Source organism: Nuphar pumila, chromosome 3 (genome assembly GCF_984573655.1).
Source record: "Nuphar pumila chromosome 3, dmNupPumi1.hap1.1, whole genome shotgun sequence".
Lineage (NCBI taxonomy): Eukaryota > Viridiplantae > Streptophyta > Magnoliopsida > Nymphaeales > Nymphaeaceae > Nuphar > Nuphar pumila.
The window spans coordinates 44,514,970-44,537,908 of record NC_143251.1 but is presented as its reverse complement, the minus strand read 5'-3'; positions in this window follow the sequence as shown (position 1 = coordinate 44,537,908).

Genomic DNA, 22,939 nt, shown 5'->3' with positions numbered 1-22,939 from the left:
GAGTAATGAGTCACCGTAGGCATGTACTCTCTTGACATTGAAGTCTAATAGAATCCTTAGACCTTGAATCAGGGCTTCATATTCAGCCATATTGTGGGTACATTGAAAATCTAACTTGAGAGAAAACGGAATCATCTCTTTTTCTGGAGTGATTAATAGGATTCCGATGCCTATTTCCACCATATTCTTAGAACCATCGAAAAATAAATTCAAGACTGGAAATTGCTGGATATTGCAAATTTGCTCATCAGGGAAGTCATCTTCGGCTTTCACTTCTTCGGCCAGAGGAAAATCCGCCAATTGATCTGCAATTGCTTGGCCTTTGATTGATTGCTGCGAGACATATTCTAAGTCATACTGCATCAGTAAGACTTGCCATTTTGCGACTCGTCCGCTGAGGAAAGGCTGCTCTAAGATGTATTTGAGGGGATTGAGTTTAGACAGGATTTTGACCTCTGATGCCAACAGGTAGTGTCTTAGCTTCTGACACATCCATACCAGAGCTAGGCAGGTCTTCTCTATTTGAGAGTATCTCTTTTCATAATCTATGAAAGTCTTACTCACGTAATAAATGGCGTGTTCTATCAGGCTGCCTTCTTTGTATTGTGCCAAGAATCCACTGCATGCGACTTGATAAACTGAGATGTATAATAAAAGAGGTTTTCCCAATTCTGGCGGCTTCAGGATGGGAGGATTAAGAAGATACTTCTTGATTCGATCGAACGATTGCTGGCATTCTGGCCCCCATTCGAAATTCACTCCTTTTCTGAGTAAGTGGTTGAAGGGCTCACATCTCATCGCCAAATTGGAAATGAATCGCCGGATTGACTGCATACGTCCTTGAAAGCTACGTAGTTCTTTGAGATTCTTCGGGGGTGGCATATCAATGATAGCCTTTGCTTTGGCTGGGTCAATTTCAATTCCCCTTTTGCTGACCAGAAAACCCAGCAGTTTGTCTGATTCGACTCCAAAGACACATTTTTGCGGGTTAAGCCTTAACTTGTAAAGAATGAGTCTCTTAAAGACTTGATCAAGTGCTTCGAGGTGATCTTCTTCCTCTTTAGATTTCACGAGAATATCATCAACATACGCATCCATGATTTTGCGCATCTGATCATGAAAGATGACAGCCATTGCCCGTTGATACGTTGCTCCAGCATTTTTGAGCCCAAAAGGCATAATTGTATAGCAGAAAGTGCCCCAAGGCGTAGTAAAGGAAGTTTTTGATTGGTCGCGGGCGGCCAACTTAATCTGATTGTAGCCGGAATATCCGTCCATGAAAGAGAACATGGCATGTCCTGCCGTGCTATCGACTAGAAGATCGATGCTTGGAAGTGGATAATCATCCTTTGGAGTTGCCTTATTGAGGTCTCTGAAGTCTATGTAAATCCTCACTTTGCCATTTTTCTTTAGGACAACGACGATATTGGCTAACCAATCCGGGTAGTCAATAGCTCAGATAAATCCTGCTTTGAGCAAATCTTCAAGTCCTTCTTTGACTTGTTGTTCTATTCTGGGATCCATTTTTCTCAGCTTCTGCTTGACTGGCTTAGCATCCGGCTTTAAGACAAGACGGTGTTCGACCAATTTGGGGTCTAAGCCCGGCATGTCTTCATATGTCCATGCGAACACTTCTTCATGCCGCTTGAGAAAATCTGTAAGCCTTTTCTTTTCTTCCGGACTCAGACTGGTTCCGATCTGGAGAATTTTGGGATCTTTCTCTGAACCGATATTGACATCTTCAGTTGGATCTTGTACTAGAGGAGATGGTTCATCTTGCTTCTGAACAGCGGTGAACTCTGGTAATTCCTGAAGAGACTGATCATATTCTGCACAATCATCTGACTGCTTTGCAATCTTATCATTTCCGGTGCTTGCTTTGATTCTGTGAATTGCTGTCGACTTCTGAAAGGCCTTGGGATTGAGAACGAGCTTCTTGATTGTCCGAGAAGTCATTCTGAAATTTTGGAGAAGAAATCTGGTTCAGACAAATCGGCCTATAGTAAGACAAGCAATCATTTGAAGAGAACCATGCATAAAATGGCATTGAATTATAAAATGATGAGACATACAGAAAGGGAGTAGATGGCATCCGGATAGACAAAGAAACTTGGAATTTTATTGATTTATCAATGACATCGATAAAATGAGACATTTATTTGGAAAAGAATAGAAAGACAATAACAAATGGTCTTCATTGTGCCCCTTTGACAAAAACAGTCTCCTTTGACGAGCTTCCGCCGGCAAACCCTAGTCCTGCTCTGTGGGGACGATGTTTCTGGATCATTGGCTCGATGCGGCCATCTTCGTTCTTGCCGAGTCCCTTGAAGGGTTGATAGCCATGCTTCAAGAGTAACTCAAATCCCTTTCTTGACTTCATGAATTGTAGAAACAATGGGTGATCCTTAATGGTGCTGTAGTCTATTCGGCCTCCAACCTTAAAGAATTGAGGACCTTTCCATCGGGTCGTGGCTACTGTGTGCGGAGATAGTTCTGAGGATGCCTGGAGTATTTCTCGATTTTCTCCGTGACTGATCTCTTCACTTTCCCTGATGCTGGGAATATCTGCATTGAATGACGGCCAGGGAATCATGGGCTGCGGGAGCCTTTCTTCTGGGTCTTCTCCCAGTATTGTGGTAATCATTCCACCTTTTGACCACTTCACACATTGATGTAGGGTGGAAGGCACTGCATTTGCATTGTGAATCCATGTCCTTCCGAGCAGCAAGTTGTAGGTGGGTGGTACGTTAACCACATGAAAAAGCACTGAATGCACTGAATAGTTGATGAACACCTCCAGAAATATCTTCCCTTTTGCCGTTTGACCATGGTTGTCAAACCCATAGATGGTGATAGGGTCTGGAATATATTCTTCATCCTTGATCCCTAATGCCTTTGCAGTCATTTCGGGACATATGTTGAGGCTACTGCCTCCATCGACCAGTACATGGGGAACCGTCATTCCTCTGACTCGAACGACAATGTACAAGGCATTATTATGAAAGGAATGAGGCTTTGGAAGGTCCTCATCTGAGAAGGTGATTGGCGCATTGGTCATGGCAGAGTTCACAATCTGTGTCATGTCTTCAGGAGTGGTACTGGGCTTAACTTTGATTTTTCTGAGCAGATCCTCCAGTACTTGTCGGTGCTTGCTAGAATTTTTGGCCAAATCAAAGATGAAGACATTGGATAGAGCGGTCAGAGGCTTCTGACTTGAATTCTCTGGCCTTGGTCTAACGATTTGCTTGAAGAAGTCAGGAGTTCCTTTTGATTTGGGGACTGACTTCACAGGTGCTTCAGAAACTTTCATTTTGCCGAATGCTGAAATTAGATTCATCTTCTTAGAAGCTGGAGCTGTCTGTCGTAGCACCGACACCTGATGCTGAACCTGGAGATCTTGCGCAGAACACGGCTTGATGTGCTCGTGCGGTAAGAATGGCTGTGCCGACACTACTGCTGTGGTGTGTGGAGGAAATGGCTGATTGAGAATATCCATCTTCTCTTCTTCTTCTCCTTCCACTAAAAGATTTTTTTCAATGAGATCTTGCACGATGTTTTTTAGAACAAAGCAGTTCTCGGTGTTGTGCCCCACTGTCCTGTGGAACTTGCAGAACTGATCTTTCCATTTCCCCATGGGCACAGGGGGATCGGCCAATCTGGGCAACTTAACCATCTCTTTTGATAGCATGTACTCGAGTACATCCTCAAGTGTTTGGTCAAGAAGAGTAAACTTTCTGTCGTAGCTCCATCCTTCATGTTTGGTCTTCTCACACAGTTTTGGCCCTTGATCCTGCTGAGGAGGCTTGCTGTATTGAGGAGCAGGCTTTGCTTTTTGGTCCTTGTTGTTTGAACTTCCGGTGCCATAGCAGTAATCTTTCTTCTGCCCTTTGTATCGATTTTGGCCTTTGTTGCTGTTGTTGGCAGAATAAGTGAAGTGAGCTTTCTTTTTCTGCTCACCTTGGGAGTTGTTCTTGGAAAAGGTGAAGCCTTCATAGACTCCATTTTCCACACTTAGTTCGAGCCATTCGGCTCATTCAGTCAACTCAATGAAGGTCCTAGATGGTGCTGTGGAGATCAATCCTCTTAACGGCTGCGAAAAATTGTTGAGGATTAGGGACAATGCATGCCTTTCCGAGATAGGATCTCTCATCTTATTACAGGCTGATCTTCATCTGTGAATGAAGTCCCGTGCTTTTTCATTCTCATTCTGCCTTAAATTGCAGAGATGACTCAGTGTAGGCAGCGCTTCTGTGTTGAACAAGAAGCGTTCAATAAAGAGATTCACAACTTTGTCGAACTCCTTGAGCTCGATGGGGTTGATATGCTCAGCATACCACTTGGCTGCAACTCCTTCCAAGCTGCGGGGGAAGCATAGAAACAATGCTCGGTTATCCCTTTTGAACCGAGAGCATTCGGCAAAGAACGTGGCGGGGTGCGCTTTTGGGTCGCCAGAACCATCGAACTTGATGAATTTACGAGGGAGATTCTCCATATCATTATCCCCTTCTAAGCCGTCATAAAAGTCCTCATTGGTGAAGACTTTCTTGCCCTTGTCGCGGGCTTGGAGATCCTTGACAACTCGGGCCATTTCTTTAAACTGCGCTTGCAAAGGCTCTTCTTTATCTCGGCTCTTTGATTTGCGACTTTTACTTTGGCCACGTTTCTGAAATGCCGGAGGTACTTCATATTATTCATCTGTATCTTCAATGGAGTCTTATTCATCTGAGATTTCCTCTGGCTGGATCCGCTTCTTGGGAGCCTTCTTACTCCTGCGACCATGGAATTTCTCTCTAAATGGATCCCTTTCTGAGCTGGTCCCGGGTTGTTCATTCATCATCTTATTCATCATTTTTCTGAACATGGCATACATTTGAGGGCCTATGCCATCATCTTCTTGCTGCTGCTCTTGACTCTTCTCGGATCGAGGGGAACCCATTTCTTCTTCCGAGGCTGACGAGTATTGGGATGCCGTGGTTCTTTTGTCTGATCTTGTCTCAACCATCAAATGATATGGATGCTCTCTGCAGGGCAAAGACCTGATTAGATTATGATGGAATTAGCTTTTGGAAGAAATATTTGCTGAAAATATGGTAGACAATTTGGAAAAGATATCCCATTACTGAGTCGTCGCGAGAATCACGACAATTGTGCTGTTATTCTTTTTGCAAGAGAAATAAACAATAGAGATATGCCTTGTTACCTAGGCGAGGTCGTCAAACCACAATAGGAAGAAAGAGAATTTTAAAAATGAGAAGAATAAGATTTTATTGATCTTGACAAAGAGGTGGAGGATAGACGATTTGCCACCATTCACGATAGTCGGCAGACACTCTAGGACCAGGAAAGATTTTAAGAGAAACAAAAGAATCCCAGCTGTAGCGGGCAGAATGATATGCTCCGGACCATTGTGCGGAAGTGAGATCAAACTCTGCCATAACTCCTGATAACAAGCGGGCTTCAACGTACTGCTGCCTTTGAGAGAACTGCCGAACACATCTCTCTGGTTGGTAATAAGTGCAGAAGAAAGGTCCCAGCAACTTGAATCGCTTGCCATAAGCGTACGTATATCGGGGAGGAGACAGCTGCCGATCAAAATAGTCCCAGACTACGTCATCCTCTTGAATGTTGTTGATCATAGACCGGTACTGCGCCACTGGAAGGAGTTCTTGACCATTGTATCTGAAAGATCTTGCTCGGGCTGGAACGTGTTGGAAAAACCAGGACTGAAGTGCGTAGATGCATCCTTCAACTAAAATGGATTCTTCAAGTGAGAATCGAGTCAGACCTCGATATAGGAAGGCGAGCGCTGCCATGGTTATGGAGAGGCGATTGGTTTGCCGACTTCCCCATCTTCTCATAAGCTGGATTATTCTGATGTCCATGTAGTTTTGTCCATTTGGGAAGAAGGATAATCCTACAGTGCATAGAACCATTGCATTCTGAATCCTTTCTTTGGCTGTTCTTGATAGCGAGCTGACTTCGACGAAGGTCCCGTACTGGCGGTATAACTCAAGTAGGTCAACATATTCATTTCCTTCCAACTGGATCAGAGGCCAAGATCGACGGCCTGTCATACGAGCTAAGGAGTCTCGGGGGTCCAAACCCTTGACATTGATAAGAAATTGATGCTCTAATGGGTCTCCTGGTTGACCGGCTGGTTCTGGCAACCCCATGATTTCTGAAAATTCATCCATTAAAACGGTCATTTCTCCCCATGGGAACCAGAAGGTGCACGTTCGAGGATTCCATCGCTCCGCCATTGCATGGATCAGGTTGCCGTTGATGGTCTGCTTTCCGACTGCTGACGCTAGTTCTAATCCACACTCGCTCAAATGGTCCGGAAACATTCGGGAAAAGCTCTTTAGCCAGGAATAGTACCACCGGGGAATGAAAGTTCCGGTGCTAAGGGCTCGATGTTCAGGACGACCTTGTCGCACCTCGAAGGAGATGTGACCTTCAGGAAAGATAGGATCGACTTGATTGGATGCCATCGAACTGAAAACAGAGAAAGACTCAGAATGAGACTTAGGAAAATGTGGGAAATTTTTGAAAAAAAAAATTTGCAGGCAGGATAAAATGTAGCTGAAAATTCGAGATCCAATAGAATGGTAGAATGAAAAAAAATCACCTGGAGTTTTGAAAGAAATAGAATATTTGAGAAAATTATCCAGGGTTTGAGAAAAAGACCTTGTGAAAAATAAGGATGTTTTGAAAAAGGCCTAATAAGTTGAAAAACATTGGGAAATATAAAGAATTGAGAAAAACATACATACAATCACATCCTGCACAAACATTTATACACATTCATCATTCCCTAAAAGGCTGACTCTAGATGCATTAATTTTGAAAACAGCTGTAGGACCTTAATCCTAACTCTAAGTTCAGATCATCTTTGTCCAATCCAGTTATGCCGATATACTCGAATCGAAATCCGAGGTACGTGGCATAGAATTTCAACTCCGGTTCTAAGGTAAGGTTTTCCAACAACCTTGAGCGCCTACCGATATACTTCGGACAGTGGCCCGCGGTACGTGGTAGGGGGGTGTTAACCCAAATAGTTGGCCCAGTTGTGAGGCTCTGTCCCGAACTATGGTTCTGGAAGAGAGCCCAGCAACGTGAAGACCGGGTAATGATAGGTAATGGAGATTTTGAAAAATGATCACATGCAAGAAATAGAGGGCTCTAAATCCTAGAGAGATAGCTTTTGAAAACTTTGAAGAAGCATACATTGTTTGCATTCAGATCCTAAATTGAGGAGAGTTGTGTTTAGACCTAAGTCTATGTGAGCATGAAAATTTTTCCTCAATATGGTCCTACCAAACCATGCCTAAGCTATATGCAATCAATGTCAGCTGGGTCAGAATCTAGGCTCCTAGGCTCACATGATATTGAAAGTAAAAGAGCCGACATTTTGTGAACATAATTTCGATAATTGAACTAAGTCAAGCATAATTTTAATCAGACAAGGACAGGTCCCATCTCGGTCGCCAAACCTGTTGTCGTCACGAAATTTTTCCCCCGTCTTCCCTTCCTTGCGAAAGAGAGAGAGGGAAAACGCTTCCGCGCTTCAAACTTGACCGGATTTTGGAAAATGTTTTGAAATACTCGCCTCCGTTTTGAAAATTGCGGGAAAATCCATGGGATGGGGCTCGACCTGTCGGTACGAGGTTCGACCGTTCCTGCCGCCTTTAACAGGGGTAATCGAACCAAGGACCAAAATTGTGCTTGACTTAGCGAAATTATTGAAGTTATGTTTTATCCTAAATGCACAGAGAATTCAGGCATGTGCTATGAGGTTTTGGGAAAATGCAGCTTGGGAAAACATGATGTATGCTTGGAAAATATTTGGAGTTGAAAAGATTCTCTCAGGAAAAAGCTGAAAGTCAATTTCTCAGGAAAACTCATATGAAAAAGGGTTTTTAAAATCACGGGAAAGTTCATAAAGGTGTGGGAAAATCAGAAATAGTTGAAAATCTTGGGAAAATAGAAGTGATTCTTGAGAAAAAGGTGAACCTTTGAAAAGGGAAACACTTCTTAGGAAAACTTGGACTTTGAGAGTTTTCTAGGGAAAATGATGGAAATTCATTGGAAAGCCCTTGTGAAAAAGGAAAATTGAAACTTGGGAAGTTGAAAACCTGAGAATCTTAACCTTGAAATACTTGTAAATCAATTTTGACTTTGAGAAAGATGAGAGTCTTCTCTTGAAAATCTTAGGAAAATGACCTTTTCCCATGGAAAACTGTGGAAAACTTGACTTGAGAAAACCGATTTTGAAAGTTTCTTAGAGTTTCTTGAGAAATCGATTTCTTGAGAATGAAATTTTCTTAAGAAAATCATAAGAAAACCAATGATTTCATGATGCCAATGATATGAGTGAATGAATGCACTTTGAAAGATTTTCTAAGAAAATTTGTTGGAAAAATGTGTATTAAGTCAAAGTAAATCCTTCACATATTCTGACTGTGGCCATGAATATGTTCAGAGTTTATTTGATTTAATGCACATGATTTTGAAAACTTTGGAAATATGATGTGCATTTTAAGATAGCCTAAGAGTGTAGGCTCAATGTGACTAGTAGAAAGATGATGGATCTGGGTCTCGTCCATATTCCGACTAGGGCCGTAAATATGGATTCCACCGAGTTCATCAACTCCCTAAGAGTTGGTGCATGTGCCATTCGTGAACATCCATAGTGCTTTTGAAATAACAATGCATGAATCATATAAGCAGGATATTGCATAAATTCAAACTATATGATATGCATCCTAGTCTAAGCAGGAAATTAACTCTCTTATTCCAAAATTTACATTATTACATCACTAAATAAAGGAAATAAAAGAAATTTGCAGACTTCAGCTCCTTCTTTTGATTGTTCCTGCCAAACTTGAAATAGGGTTAGCTCAAATATGTGGGTTTTTCCAAGATTTTCCAATAATATTATGAAATTATTGGATTTAATTGGATATAAACCTTATTCTCATGCTTCCTTGATATTTAAAATGATGTAAATGCAGGAAATTCAGTGGAAAACAATTTGAAATTCGGAATTGGGGTCAAAATGACCAAAATACCCCTAAAATTAAAGTTACACCTTTAAAATCAGGGTTTTTTTGAAGGAAAACTTGGTAAAATTGAGATTTCGAAATTCAAATTGAATCCAATGATGATGAAATGCAGTATGAGGCATGATGACATGCTGATAAACACATTAGGACTGTAAAATCAGAATTTGACATTTTGCAATTTATCCAAAATAACGAATTTCGCTTATTTTTCACTTGGATCCGGGTCCTGCGGGACCCTGTTTTGGTATTATGGCTAATCCGAACCACAAATGGATTCCAAATTGCACCAAATTCGGTATGAAGTATCTACTTACTCTGATAAACAGCCTAGAATGCTAAAAATCACGAAATGATATGATTTAAATGCTAAAATTTAAAGAAAGTCCTAAAATGGTGGATTTTGCCAATGGATCCGAACCAAATGCAATGCTTAATATGATAATGCAAAATTTACACCATGAAAACTTCTGATATTTTGCAGACTGTTAAAGGACCCTAAATGGAACATTTTTGGTTTTTACAGCCTCGGGATTTGAGCCATGGTAAGTTCAATAACAGAGATTTAGTTTTGATAGAGGTAAAAATCACCCTAATCTGATGTAAAATGCTAACAAAATATAAAACAGCCATGAAAATTTATGAAATTAATCAGAGCTACTCACGATACCTACCTAAACAACTTTTATGTTCATTACTTTGGCATATGATCAACAGAAACATGGATAAAAATATAACTTTGTGTTCCTAAGTTGACAGAACAGACCAATGTGACCAAACAGGGGACTGACAAGAAAAATCTGAAGCAGGTATCAAAACTGTTCTAAAAATCACAGGCTTTCAGATGCAAACGGAGGACACCTCGGACATAACTTTCACTTTTTAAAGTTTTGGATTTGGAGCAACACACAAAGAGAAACCATATCCCTAAGTCGATCCAAGATCTCAGAGGCCCAAATCAGGCTCTGACACGTGTCCCGAACTCTCGGATTTTTTTCAGACATAAAAAAAATCAGAAAAATCTGAGAAAATCCGGTTAAAAACTAGACATTCTCCCGAGTTCAGAACATCGTTTGGATCGAAAATCGGATATCCCATGAGGGATATCTCGATTTTACCAATCGGCGAATGATTTTCAAAACGCCTCCCGGGTAACAACACCCGACTTGCTATTTTGAATGTTTACTGCAGTAAACAAATTCAAATGCTTCCTAATTTTTGACACAATTTTAGGAACACCTAAGGGCGCATTCAGTGATTTTTTTGAGATTTTTAATAAAAAATAAATGCATAAAATGACGTGTGGACTGACTGACAAAAACAGAGACCTACTGAAAATGAGCAGAATTGAAATAAATATTAAATTAATCCTAATTAATTCATGAAATGTGCTAAATGAATGAAATAAAATGCAAATTAAACCTAGATAAATGCATGAATGTTAAAAATCATCAAGGAAGCATAGTTAAATATTTTTATATATGTCATTTTATGAGAATAGCTCAATCCATCTCTCGGATGAGCTCTTTCTTCAAACGACTCCCGAATCGAATTATGAAATCAAATCAAGGGGAAAAGAAGTGCACCTTGCTTCGTTACGCAGCGTAGAAGCTCTTGAAAGGGGCGGCTATCACGAGCTTCCTTCGTCCTTCGCTCCGGGCTTCGGATGGTTCACCAAAATCGACCCACTACTCCTTCTTCACTGAGCCAAAGGGGGCATGAATTCCAAAGTGCAAAAATCGGATTTTCAGGAAGGCTAGGTCGAATTTTCAAGTTCACAAAAATGGTCTTCTTCTCAAAAAAATGGTCTCCCTATGCTGGGCGTGGAGCCTTATTTTTATAGATTTTCTGAAAAAATTTCGAATTTCAAACAGGCTCAATCTGAGCCCTCCATGTGGCTCCATCTCAGGGGTGCTATTTTGATTTTTGAGAAAATAAAAAATGAGAATTTTGTGGGTGAGACACCTCAGCAGGATTTGAAATTTTTCAAAATTTGGTTTGCTTGATTTTCTCTGCAGGAAGCTCCCAGATGGCGCCACCTCAGAGGGTGCTCGCTTGGAGTTTGAATTTCAAAATCACCTTTTGTAAGGAGTCCTCAGGTGGCGCCACCTCATGGTGGGCTCCTTTTATTAAAAATAAAATGAAAAATACAAATGAAGCCAAGTGGGAGTTCTGGAATGGTGCCACCTCAAAAGGTGTTTGACACATGTCAGAAGAACAGAGCAGTGGGCTCAGAAGGCGCCACCTCAGAGGAGTTTGAATTCTACTTTTTCTGATGAAAGGAGATCTGGACATGTGGCAGTCCAGGATGGTTCCATACCTGACAAGTGTCAGCCTGCTGGAGGAGGTTCTTCAGATGGCGCCACCTCATGGGGGATTTGAATTTTAAATGGAGGTTGGCCCTGGAGGAATGGGGGGTGGACATGTGGCGACACCTCAGGGTGGCTCCTACAATGCCATGTGGCAGGAGGGATAGGCAAGGGACATGTGGCGCCCTCATAGGCCATCTGGAAAAATCAGAGCTCAGGATTTGTGCCACCTAGGCCTTGTTTGAATTTTTGAATGGTTTGCTTTTTCTGAAGAAATGAGAGATTGACATGTGTCCTCTGCAGGAGAAACACTCCAAATGGCGCCACCTCAAAGGAGACAAGCCTACCTTTTCTGGAGGAATCTAGGAGTGACACGTGTCTCCTACTTTTCTGAGAAAAGTAGGGAGAGACATGTGTCAGGCTACTTTTCTAGAAGGAGGGAGAGGTTAACACGTGTCCCCTGCAGGAGACACACTTCAAGTGGCGCCACCTCAGAGGAGACAAGCTCCACTTTTTCTAGACAGGACAACCTATGACACTTGGCATCTCCTGGTAATCTTGGAATGACACATGGCGCAGGATGGATAGGGTGACACATGGCAGATAAATGGGATGACATGTGGCGGCTTCCTAGGGTAGCCCCACACTGACACTTGGCATGGAAATGGGAGGAGAGAGAAAAGACAAGTGGCACCAATCCAGGGGACAAGGCTCCTATATTTTTGGGTTTTTCAAAATTCAAATTTTCAAAAGAAAAGCTTGTGTGACACCACCTCAGTGTGGGTCCCACATTGCTTCTTTACTGAAATAAGGATAAAACAACAACTTCTTTTTGGAATTTTCATAAAATCTGGACTAATTGGTAAAACAGGAATTTTTGGAAAGAGTTGGCCCCTGTTGGGCAATTTTGTAAAAGGAAGATATTTGAAATTGTTAAAAGGGCAAAATATGAGGTGAAGTGGCTGAAATTCATATTGAAAACTATCCAGATCGTTTTCCTGAGAAAATATTTTGAAATTCAGAGTCCTGGGGTTAAAATGGGAAGAATTGATAATTTTGAAGACCTAGGGTTTTGAAATCAATTTTGAAAAGAGTTGAAATTCTAATCTGGATTGAAAATTTTGAAATCAAGAGTTCTGGACCTCGAAATGACATGCTGTGCAGTGCAGTGATTTGAAATGCTCATGCAATGATATGCAATGTCATGTCTTATGCAATAGGATCTTGAACCAAGACTTTGGAGATGTCTGTCTCCTGTCAGGAATAAAATTTTGAACCTCTGAGATAAAAATAGAGAAAAATTGAGAGTTGTAGATGCAATCTGAAATTTTGCAGGTTCCATGCTCAGAAAATGACCATTTTGCCCTCTGGCGATCCCAGAGGTTGAATGATGATGCTTGGTGAAACTGTCGGGGAGGTGAGTGAAAATTTGGGGTGTTTACAAGTACATATAACTTGAATACATTGAGACAAATGAGACCATTAGGGGGTTTATTATGTAGGGGTGTTTTAATACCATGAATGGCTATTTGAATTGGATTCCTAAAGGGGAAATATAATGACCAAGAGATAACCCCTAAATGTCGAGATAAACAAGATGCATTTGACTTCTGTAAAAGTTACATGACCTACTCGCCTGCAGGGCAGATTCTTGGGATGGCGTGGCTCTTTCTTTTGCTTTCTTTTTGCTTTCTTTACTTTCATTTACTTATGTCTCAGACTCTATATATCTGAATAAATAAAGTTTGGTTTGTTTTGGTTTGGTATGAAAGATGAGTATAAGATCTCTTGTAGTGGTGGTGATGTTTAGCTGTAAGGCCCTAGGTCTCTGGGAATGTTTCCGCACTTGTATAAAAAAAAAAACTGCCACTTTTTCATGGGTATGAAATGAGGTCGTTACAAAAATATCGATAAAAATTTGCAAAAATTATGGCACTACCATCTCCTAATTAAGCACAATCTAGTCACTCAAATTTTATGAAATTCATATGACTAGAGGTTAGTAGTCGCAAGTATAACTTATAAGACTGCATTAAAACTAAAGTCTATTATGACTAAATTAAACCAAACTGCATAAATTTAGTTATGATCACGTATGTATAGAAAAATATATTAACAAACTACCCTATCTTCTTTTTTTTAATTCCACATAACTCCCTTTTCCCAATTTACCTCTCACACAAGCAAAAACAAGAATTTGCACCAATTGAAATTGATTCAAATTCAATTGAAATATCAATCCAAAAATCTAATATCTTTTTTTTTCAAATTCACACTTGAGTATTCCATAAAAGAAACATCTCATATATATATATATATATATATATATATATATATATGTGTGTGTGTGTGTGTGTGTGTGTGTGTGTGTGTGTGTGTCAATTTGAGTATTATAAGTCTTACAAAAAAAAATCAAGGGTGTTACACACTCACGATAATGGGTTCAAAACCAAATTTCACTGTTTGTAAGCTTTGTTGGGGATGATAATACCAATGAGAAGAAAAGGGTATGCATACGTACAGTTGGAATTATAGAATAATGACCCTAGAGGTATCTTGTTATAATAACATGTTTGGGTGTTGACCTAGGGTATCAAGAGAGTACATTATGAGATTATATGATGTATAACAAATTAATTAAAAACAATATACACTATATGTTGTCAGGAAAGGTGATTTGAACTCACCAGTGTTTTTAGCTTGAGCTAGTTTGTCAGATGTAAACAAGTACACACCAACCTCATGAGATAATTTTTTGGGTCAGTTGAATGAGCTCCGGTCATTTGAATCTAATGGATTTGTCCCCCACCATAGGGCTTAGAGGACACTAGACTATAGTACTCGAGGTGGAGGTGGAGTTGTTGTAGTATGTTTAGTAGTGCATCATGTCAACTACAAGGAGAGGGATAAGGTCCTGGACTTTGGGTCACAAGGAGATGGATGCCTTGATGAAGTGTCCCTGACTCTAGTGTAAGCATCACAATGACTATCTGAGATTTTATGAATGAATGAACATTCCTTGAATGCCCCGGTGATGCCCATAGTACCAAGGGAGTGATGCCCTCTTGGTTGTAAATAGGATCATAACAATAAATGAATGTGATGCATGACATGTAATGCAACAACAATTAAATGAAATGAAATAGTAAAATATTTATGCATGTAGACAAATATGACATGCATTTGTGTGCTCGGTGCATGACGCACCTAAGGGTCAACTCCTGAGTTGGGAGAGTAGACTCCTCTTGGGTTTTGGTATGATGTTATACTCTGAGAGTCAATCTCTGAGTTGGGTGGGTTGAGTCCTCTTAGTTTATATTTGATGTTACATTTTGCATTGAGGGTTGACCGCTGGTTCAATATGGTCGACTCTTTCTATATTTATTTTTCAATGAGTTCTCCTGAAAGTCGACATCAGGTGAGTTTAAGGTCAACTCTTCCTATTTAGGAGATGAATTTTTTGTAAAGTGACTTTTCAAACTAACTTGTTATTGTGATACTACCTCATGACACTCGTGTTGAGTAGTTGGATTGCACTGAGACATGTATTGTCTCACTCCTTCAATTGTTTATATTTTTAGACATTCAGTGATAGGCGAATATGGTAAAGGAAGACATGTGGACAACTTGTGGACATTTATGGACATGGACCTGGGATTGCTTTTGTAATTTTAAGAACCTCAAACATAGATGTACCTAACGATAAACATTTTGTATAAGATATAATTTATAAAATGAATGACTTATGTTTTGCCTATGTCACACGGACTCGGCTAGGGGGTCGACGCACCCACGTCGATACGCCCCGACAAGGGTGCGGCTTCGGACACGGGGCAGACACAGTCAACCAAGTGTCAGACTCGGTCAACGCACTGAAGCTGAGTCCATCCACATTTTGGACTCGATCAACTTTGACCAAGTCTACTTTTATCTATTTTTTAGGGCAAAAAACTAAAATAAATTGATTTTTTTATTTTTTTTAAATACATATATATATATATAGCCAGACTGTGTGCACAGGTGCAGTCTGTGCACTTTTTTAAAATATATATATATACATATATATAGTCGAGTCTCCGTGTCCAAAATTTTTGAAATTGTGTGCATCTGTGTCGCACCCGCACCCATGTGACATAGTGTTTTGCATAAGTGTGCAACTTTTTTTGTGAAATTTGGATCCTGGTTTGGAAACCCGTATTTCAAAAGTGGTTTTAAAATAAGAACAATCTTTGTTGTGTTTTTGAAAAAGAACAAATAAAGAAAAACAATTAAAATTTTACGTTAAATATTTCAATGTTTTACATTAACACTCCCTTTTCTAAGACATATTCAATTCCTTCTAAGGATAACACAAGTGGGATCCTCATATTTCATGTATGAAGATTTGTTTCATTGAGTTTGTCAGTTTTAGCTTGCTTACTAGCATAAATTTTGCTTGTTATTATTCTATATTTTGTGATCTGGGTGTCCAGCAAAACATGTCTCTGATACCATTGAAGTCCCAACTTCAATAGTTGTAATAGTGCATAGCAAAGAGAGAGAGAAAGGGCTTGCATTAGGAGGGATTAGAAAGAAGTTTTCACCTCTTAAGATTTTTGGTAGAAGTCATGAGCAATATAGTTTTACCCTCTCGTGTTGCCCATGTCCAACTTAACCGACTCCTCTAAATGTGCACATCTCTTGTGAGGCTTACCCCTTAAAAACTTTGTTAGTTTTTTTAAATGCTTTTGATAAAAGTAAAACCAAATGGAAAATGATAAGTGTGCCTTACTACAAAAAAGGCACCATGGCCACGACTCACTGATGTGGGCCAGCACAAAGTAGTTGAGAGTCTCGGGACCCAAAACATTTATTAGTTGTATGGTCTCTCACGATGTTTGTGATGCCATTTGTGTGCCAAAAACAAAACATCATTAATGACGTTTTCTAGGTGTCACTAATCATAATAAATATAAGTTAATGAGTTTTAGCAAAAATATCTGAACAAAAGTGGTATTTCAAATTCAGTACTCGCGCCCGATCACCAGATCCACTGCAAGAAGAAAAACAGGTGGGAGATTTAACCGTTGATGTTTTAGCGATGTCTGCATGTGCCACGTACAAAAACGAAGAGCGGGAGAAGAAAAGCAACTTGAACATCTTGTGTTGTGACCTCCCCCCTCTCAAGCCCTCTTCTTCCCTCCGATTGAGAGAAGGCAGTGGAGTGTCACCTTCAGTCTAAGGTCTCCCAACAGTCGATTTGGTCTGCCAACGTCGAGCAACAGCTGCAACATGATCATTTCTTGCTACTCTTTCTCTCTCTCTCCAAATTTCATCCATGGCAGTGTTTTCTCCCGTCTCTGCTATCACCTATACATGGGAAAGGAAATGCATCTCAACCACCCTCCTTCTGGTGGTTTCCTTAACATCCTTCAAAAGGACAGACAGGTATTCGCCCACACTTTGGATTGGGCGAGGACCCACACTCTCCCCAAACTCGTTAAGAACATCGAAGATGTAATTTGGCTTAGATATCTCGAGGATCCTTCCTGCCTTCCGCTTCCCCAACCTAATCCTCCGCCGTGGCCGACACCGATGTATTTTCCAGGTGCATACCCTTGTTGTTCCTCTTCCTTCTCCTCCTCTGTTAGCCTTTTATTTAATAAAATATTAAACTCCTCAAGGCCTTTCTTGCGTTCAATTGCTGCGTACCGATCTCAAGTCTTTGGGTGATTATGTGGATTATCAATACGTGTTGATCTCAAGTCTTTGGGTGATTGTGTGGACTACTTGAATCTTGCATGTAGAGACTGGGTTGTTCCCCTTCTTGAGGTCTACGATCCTCAGCGGGTTGCGCAGTATTACAATTGTAGGCCTCACGTCATCCTCTTTCGTCTCATCGAGGTTTCTTAATTTGCTAAATCTTCTTTTTATCTTTCTTGCTCTTCACCAATGTCAGCTTCGCACATCTATGCACACCACGATTGCCATTATTTCTTCCTATGAATGTGAAGGTAATCGTATCATTTGCTTCCGCGATGTTGAACATGAGAATGATGGGTTTCTTCAACACTCTTGGATGTGACATGGGTGGTGGCGCTGATGATGGCGGTCGTTCCTTGAAATCCTGAGCAGCGTCAAGTTCTTATCACAGACAACTGTTGAAGGAAGCGATGTTGAGCCTTGGTCTGACTTTCATTAAAGGTTTGAAAGGATGGCTACGAGGATCCGCTTTGTTGAGTTATTTTCTCGCTGGGAATTTCGCATGCTCTCTCTCTTCTTTGCAGTATAAAAGTTACCAAAAAAATATCGTCCCTTGCTAATGCAGTTGGACAGTTACTTTCGACAAGGCCATACTTAATTGGCTCTGAAATTTCTTAGGTTTGCCCATCTGCAACTCTTTACATCTGTCACTGGGAAGCGGATTAGGTCATGCTGAACATGAGTGTTTTTGCTCATGCTGACATTGTGGTCGTCTGTTTGCATTTTGGATGAATGCCACATGGTTTTGTTGACTTTTGAGCTTTTTAAAATGCAAATTGGATGGCCACCATGTAAGCATGAGCAAAAACGCTCATGTTCAGCATGACCTGATCTGCTTCCCTGTCACTGCTTATGATTGTGAAGTAACAATTTGTGTGATATGTTCCTCTGTTCTTCAAAAGGTTGGGCTTGAAGGCCACTGAGATAGGACTCAGAAATATATCCTTATTTTGTATATTGCCGGTTTATGCTTATACAGTGTCCATTTTGTTCATGTCAGCTTCAACATTACCTGTATAGTCATGATTTCACCTTCTAGTGTAACGATCTCAACTCATGCCCGTTAAAAAGTAGTATTTTTTAAAATATTTGTGAAAACATTCTCAGAAATTTGCGGCCTTTATAATCATAGCCAATCTACAACCACAATGGATCTTACACTACCATCATCTAAACCAAACCAACTTTATTAATTAAAAACATGACGTCTCAAAGCATATAAAAGTAAATATAAATAGTAAAAAAAGATGAAGTTCCTAAGTAAAGTTGTCAAGCAGTCGTATAACCCTTGTAGCTCTTCGTAATAGCAAGTCTTCTCACTAAGCCTCAGAGGCTATAAAAAACAAAAAAGTAAGGATGTCAAAATTAAAGATCCTATATATGAGTCCCTCTAATTAATCAAATAAGTAAATAAAACATAAATAAGATTCATATAATATTTTAGAGGAATGCAATTATAACAAATTCATAATTTAATTAACCATTCATGCATTAAGAAATCATCCATCAAAACATTAGAAATCAACATCTAATGCCGAGACATTATGAAAATCAATATCCACTAATGTCAGTTTCTTGGTATATAAAAACAACAATTGTGTCTACACACCACCCGCAGACAAAGTGCCAGAATCTTCCTAAAACAGTGGCCTAGATGTGAACCACCTAGTTGGGTTCTAGGGCACAACAATGCACACAAAATTTTAATATCCTCACAGTTCCCCAAAATCACAAGTCTAAGATTTCTACACTAAAGAAGAGACATTCAAAAAGCGTGAATTATATTGTTCTCTTCTTTTATCTTTTTATTATTTTAATTCATTTATTTTATAAATCAACATACAAAACCCACAACATACATTTTTCAAATCAACATGCGAAACTCATCACGGGACCACAACCTGTGGAAACATAGAATACTGGAATTAGTTCAATAAATATTAAATTGATTTTTGTGATGCATAAGAAAAACTAAACAAGGAGCAACACCTGCTCAAGGCCCACACGGCCTACAATGATCCACTTTTGACCATCGATGCTTCTAATGCAAAAATTATAGTGAACATGTGATCACACCATTATCCAAACATGTTCACAAATGCATATTCAGTCACACACAATACGAATGTACATGAATAAATAATTTACACATGCATATGAACACATGCTTGCAATATATATCTTTATTATTATGATTCATCGCATGTAAAATATGCAACCATGCATGTAATCATGTTAGTGCAACAACAATGAAATTTCAGAATTCACGTGTTCACCATATGCATATTTATGTAAACAAAATATTAATTTTCATAAGCAATGTGAAAACAACAACTCTTTGCCATTTCAGGCAAGCTCGGGATATAACACATACCCACCGAGCCAAAAGCCATATTGCCCATGTGATAGGAATAAAAATGCATACATGTTCAATCCAATCATGACAACATACATAATATTTTTTTATCACATTGTTACATAGATGCATGCCTAACAGTTTACATGAAAACATGCATATTAGTCATATGAAAGTATACATGACAGTCCAATCACATATAAGCATACATAATCTGGACATGGGTAACACACAAATCTGAATTTTCAACATGCATAAAGTTGCACATTCAACATGTACAAATCTGCATATTTGTCATGTCAAAAATTTAAACATATAACAGGTAAAAATCTGGATATTTAACATGTTAAAATCAACATAGGTGACATATATAAATTCGAACACTTGACATGTGTAAATTTGGGCTTTTATCATGTATTGATACACACACACACACACACACACACACACACACACACATATATATATATATATATATATATATATGGATATATATGTATAAATAGTTCCCTTTTTTTTTTGAAAACTACCCAGCAAATGACATTCGGCTAGGCTTTTCAATGTAAATCTGCCCAAACCACATCAACAAAGTCATATTGCAAGTGAGACCCTCCAATGATGAACTTGTAAAAGAATGCGCAATTACTATGTTGATGTAACATTGACTTCAAAAATTTTGTGTTCATGACATGCACAACTGTGCTAACATGATCTTTATATTCATGAACATTCATAACCAATATCATAGTATGTTGTGTGCAATCGGTTATGAAAAACCGGCACCCCGAGACAGATGGCCAGCATAAAAAGTACCCCTTGGATAGATCTGCCTCGGATCTGTCCAAAAAAAAATATTGTGACAGACTTGTGTCAAATTCAACCTTGAATGGTTTCTTAAACTTGGATTTTGTCTTTAGTCTAAAAAAAACCCAGATTTGAACCCACTCTATTAGCTCTTAATTCATTGCTTATTAAAAACAGATTACAACACAAGCAACTTAACTTTAATTAAAAAATTCATACTCAAGTCTCATTTAGGCAAAATCTTTGGTTCACTTACTTAGGTTTGGAGTTAAATTTGTTTAAACCAACAAAGGTTTATATAGCTAATCTCTAACTCAAATTTAAAGTTTAAAACCCACTATTGATTGACTTAAACCCTTATCGAACTAAGAAGGTTCAAAACACATGGTTGTAACAGTCACTTGGTAAGAATCAAATATATATTTTTTTCTCAGTAAATAAGGCATGCTCAGCCAAACCAGGTCGGTTGGGTTGACAGGGCCTGCACCTGCCCAACCCAATTGTATGGGCCTGGCAGGTCCTGCTATCTAGCCCAACTATAAAAATAAAAGGAACTTTTTTTAAAATAATTGTGACTCACCCCAGCTGACACTGTCAGTTGGGACTGGGAAACAACTTAGCCCAACCAATAGGGTCGGTTGGGGTTTAATCATATCCCTCAGTCAATATTTTGTTTTCAAATATTTATGATCAACCCAAATTGTACCAGTCTTGCCCAGTTCAAGTGGGTAGCCTATGACAACTATGAATGACTGATCATAAAGGTTATAAATTTTTATTTTTTCTTTAAAAATTAGAACCTTTCTAACAAGTTGATTCATGTACTTGAGATTCCTACGCTTTAAACTTTCTCCTTCTTAGGTTGGTCTAAGATAGCGACACTCATCTTCACTTGTATTTTTCTTCTATAATTATGCCTTGATTTTTTAAGAAACTAGTTATAAGGATATGAGATTTAGTCTTAAGGTATTCCTGTTAGGTCTGATTGTCCTCCACTAAGGCTTGAATTCTGAAGAACTAGGGCTTGATGAAAATGCATTCAAGTACACCTCTTGGCCCTAGATAAGTTTTCTAGAGTCTTTGTTTTTAACTCAAAAGGAGTTTATTCCCCTCTGGCAACCATGGGTTTTATGGCTTTTTGGTTGAGGAAGGATGCCCCTAAACTTTTACCTATAAAAGCTATATGATCAAAGCATGCCACTTTGCCATATGTCTAGAGGTAAGTATTGACTTTTTCCTTGAACACACTTTCTTATCCTAAATTGTACCCCTAAGGTAGCTTTATAACCAGAGCCTGCCACCTCGCCATGCGCTCAGAATAAGTGTCAGCCTAAATGCACAACTCTTTTTTGTGTTCAGAATTTTCTCAGTTAAACCAAACTGGTTCGAGCTTATTAAACAAAAAAAGGAAACACATATTTAAGACCAGACTTTAATTTAGCCTAGCTTATGCAAAATCGACAGTCTCCTCATGCTAAACACATCAAGTTGGTCATGCAAAAGGAGTTTGTAACGTGAACAAAACTTGCATAGATTCCACACATAAGCATTGTTGAACTCAGGTCAGTTGGTCTGGCCTGGTAGGCCTTGCTTAGCCTAGTCGAACCCAGGTCAGCTGGGCCTAACAAGCCTCTACATTTTCTCAGCCAAACCTAGTTTGGCTGGGCTCGACAGAGCTTTTGTTTGCCCAAATATAACATTCTTTTTTTTTCACATGATGTTTTCTTTTTCTTTTTTTTATAATAGGGACTCAATCCCAGCCGATTGATCGGCTCAGACTGGACAGAATTATGTATGATCCCCACACTCAGTCTTTTATATATATATATATATATATATATATATATATATATATATATATATATATATATATATATATATATATATATATATATATATATATATTGTATTCACATTAAATATATATACAAATGTCACATATGTATATATATTTTTTTAAACAAGGGCAAAGTCTCAGTTTGGACAATTGTCTGGGACTAGACAACAGATTGTCCTGTCCTAGCCGACTGTTCAGGCTAGGACTGGACAGTTCTTTGTTCTGTCCTGGACAAAAAACATCAAAACTGATATATATATATACATATATATATATATATATATATATATATTACTTTGCATGTTCAAATTCAAAAGTTTTCAAGCACTGCAGTCCCTTGTCCAACTGCTCAAAATTGTCCACTTGTCTAGCAGACAAATTTGTCCAAGACAGATAGAATAAAGAAAGGTTCAGACCTGGCCAGATCTACCCATCATCATGATGGCTAGATTTGTTCAGATCTGTTCGCTAAACAAATGAGATTGATTTGTCCAAATCTGTCCATATATATATATATATATATATATATATATATATATATATATATATACGTGAATATATGCATGTAAACTAACGTAAAAATTAAAATATGTATTCTAACCATGCATACATCGATTCCCATGGATCGAAACGGTGAAACTAAAATAAAGTCTATGATTTTCCTTAAAAATCTTGCCTAAAGCCTATTTAGGCTCTCTTTTTCATTCGAAACAAAAGAGAACACCCATACTTTTTCTTAAAGCTTTCGAAAGATCAGAAAAAATGATGGATGGTTGGAGAGTAAGAGGATATCCTCTTATTTTTTCTCTTCTCCTTCTTTTCCTCCTTT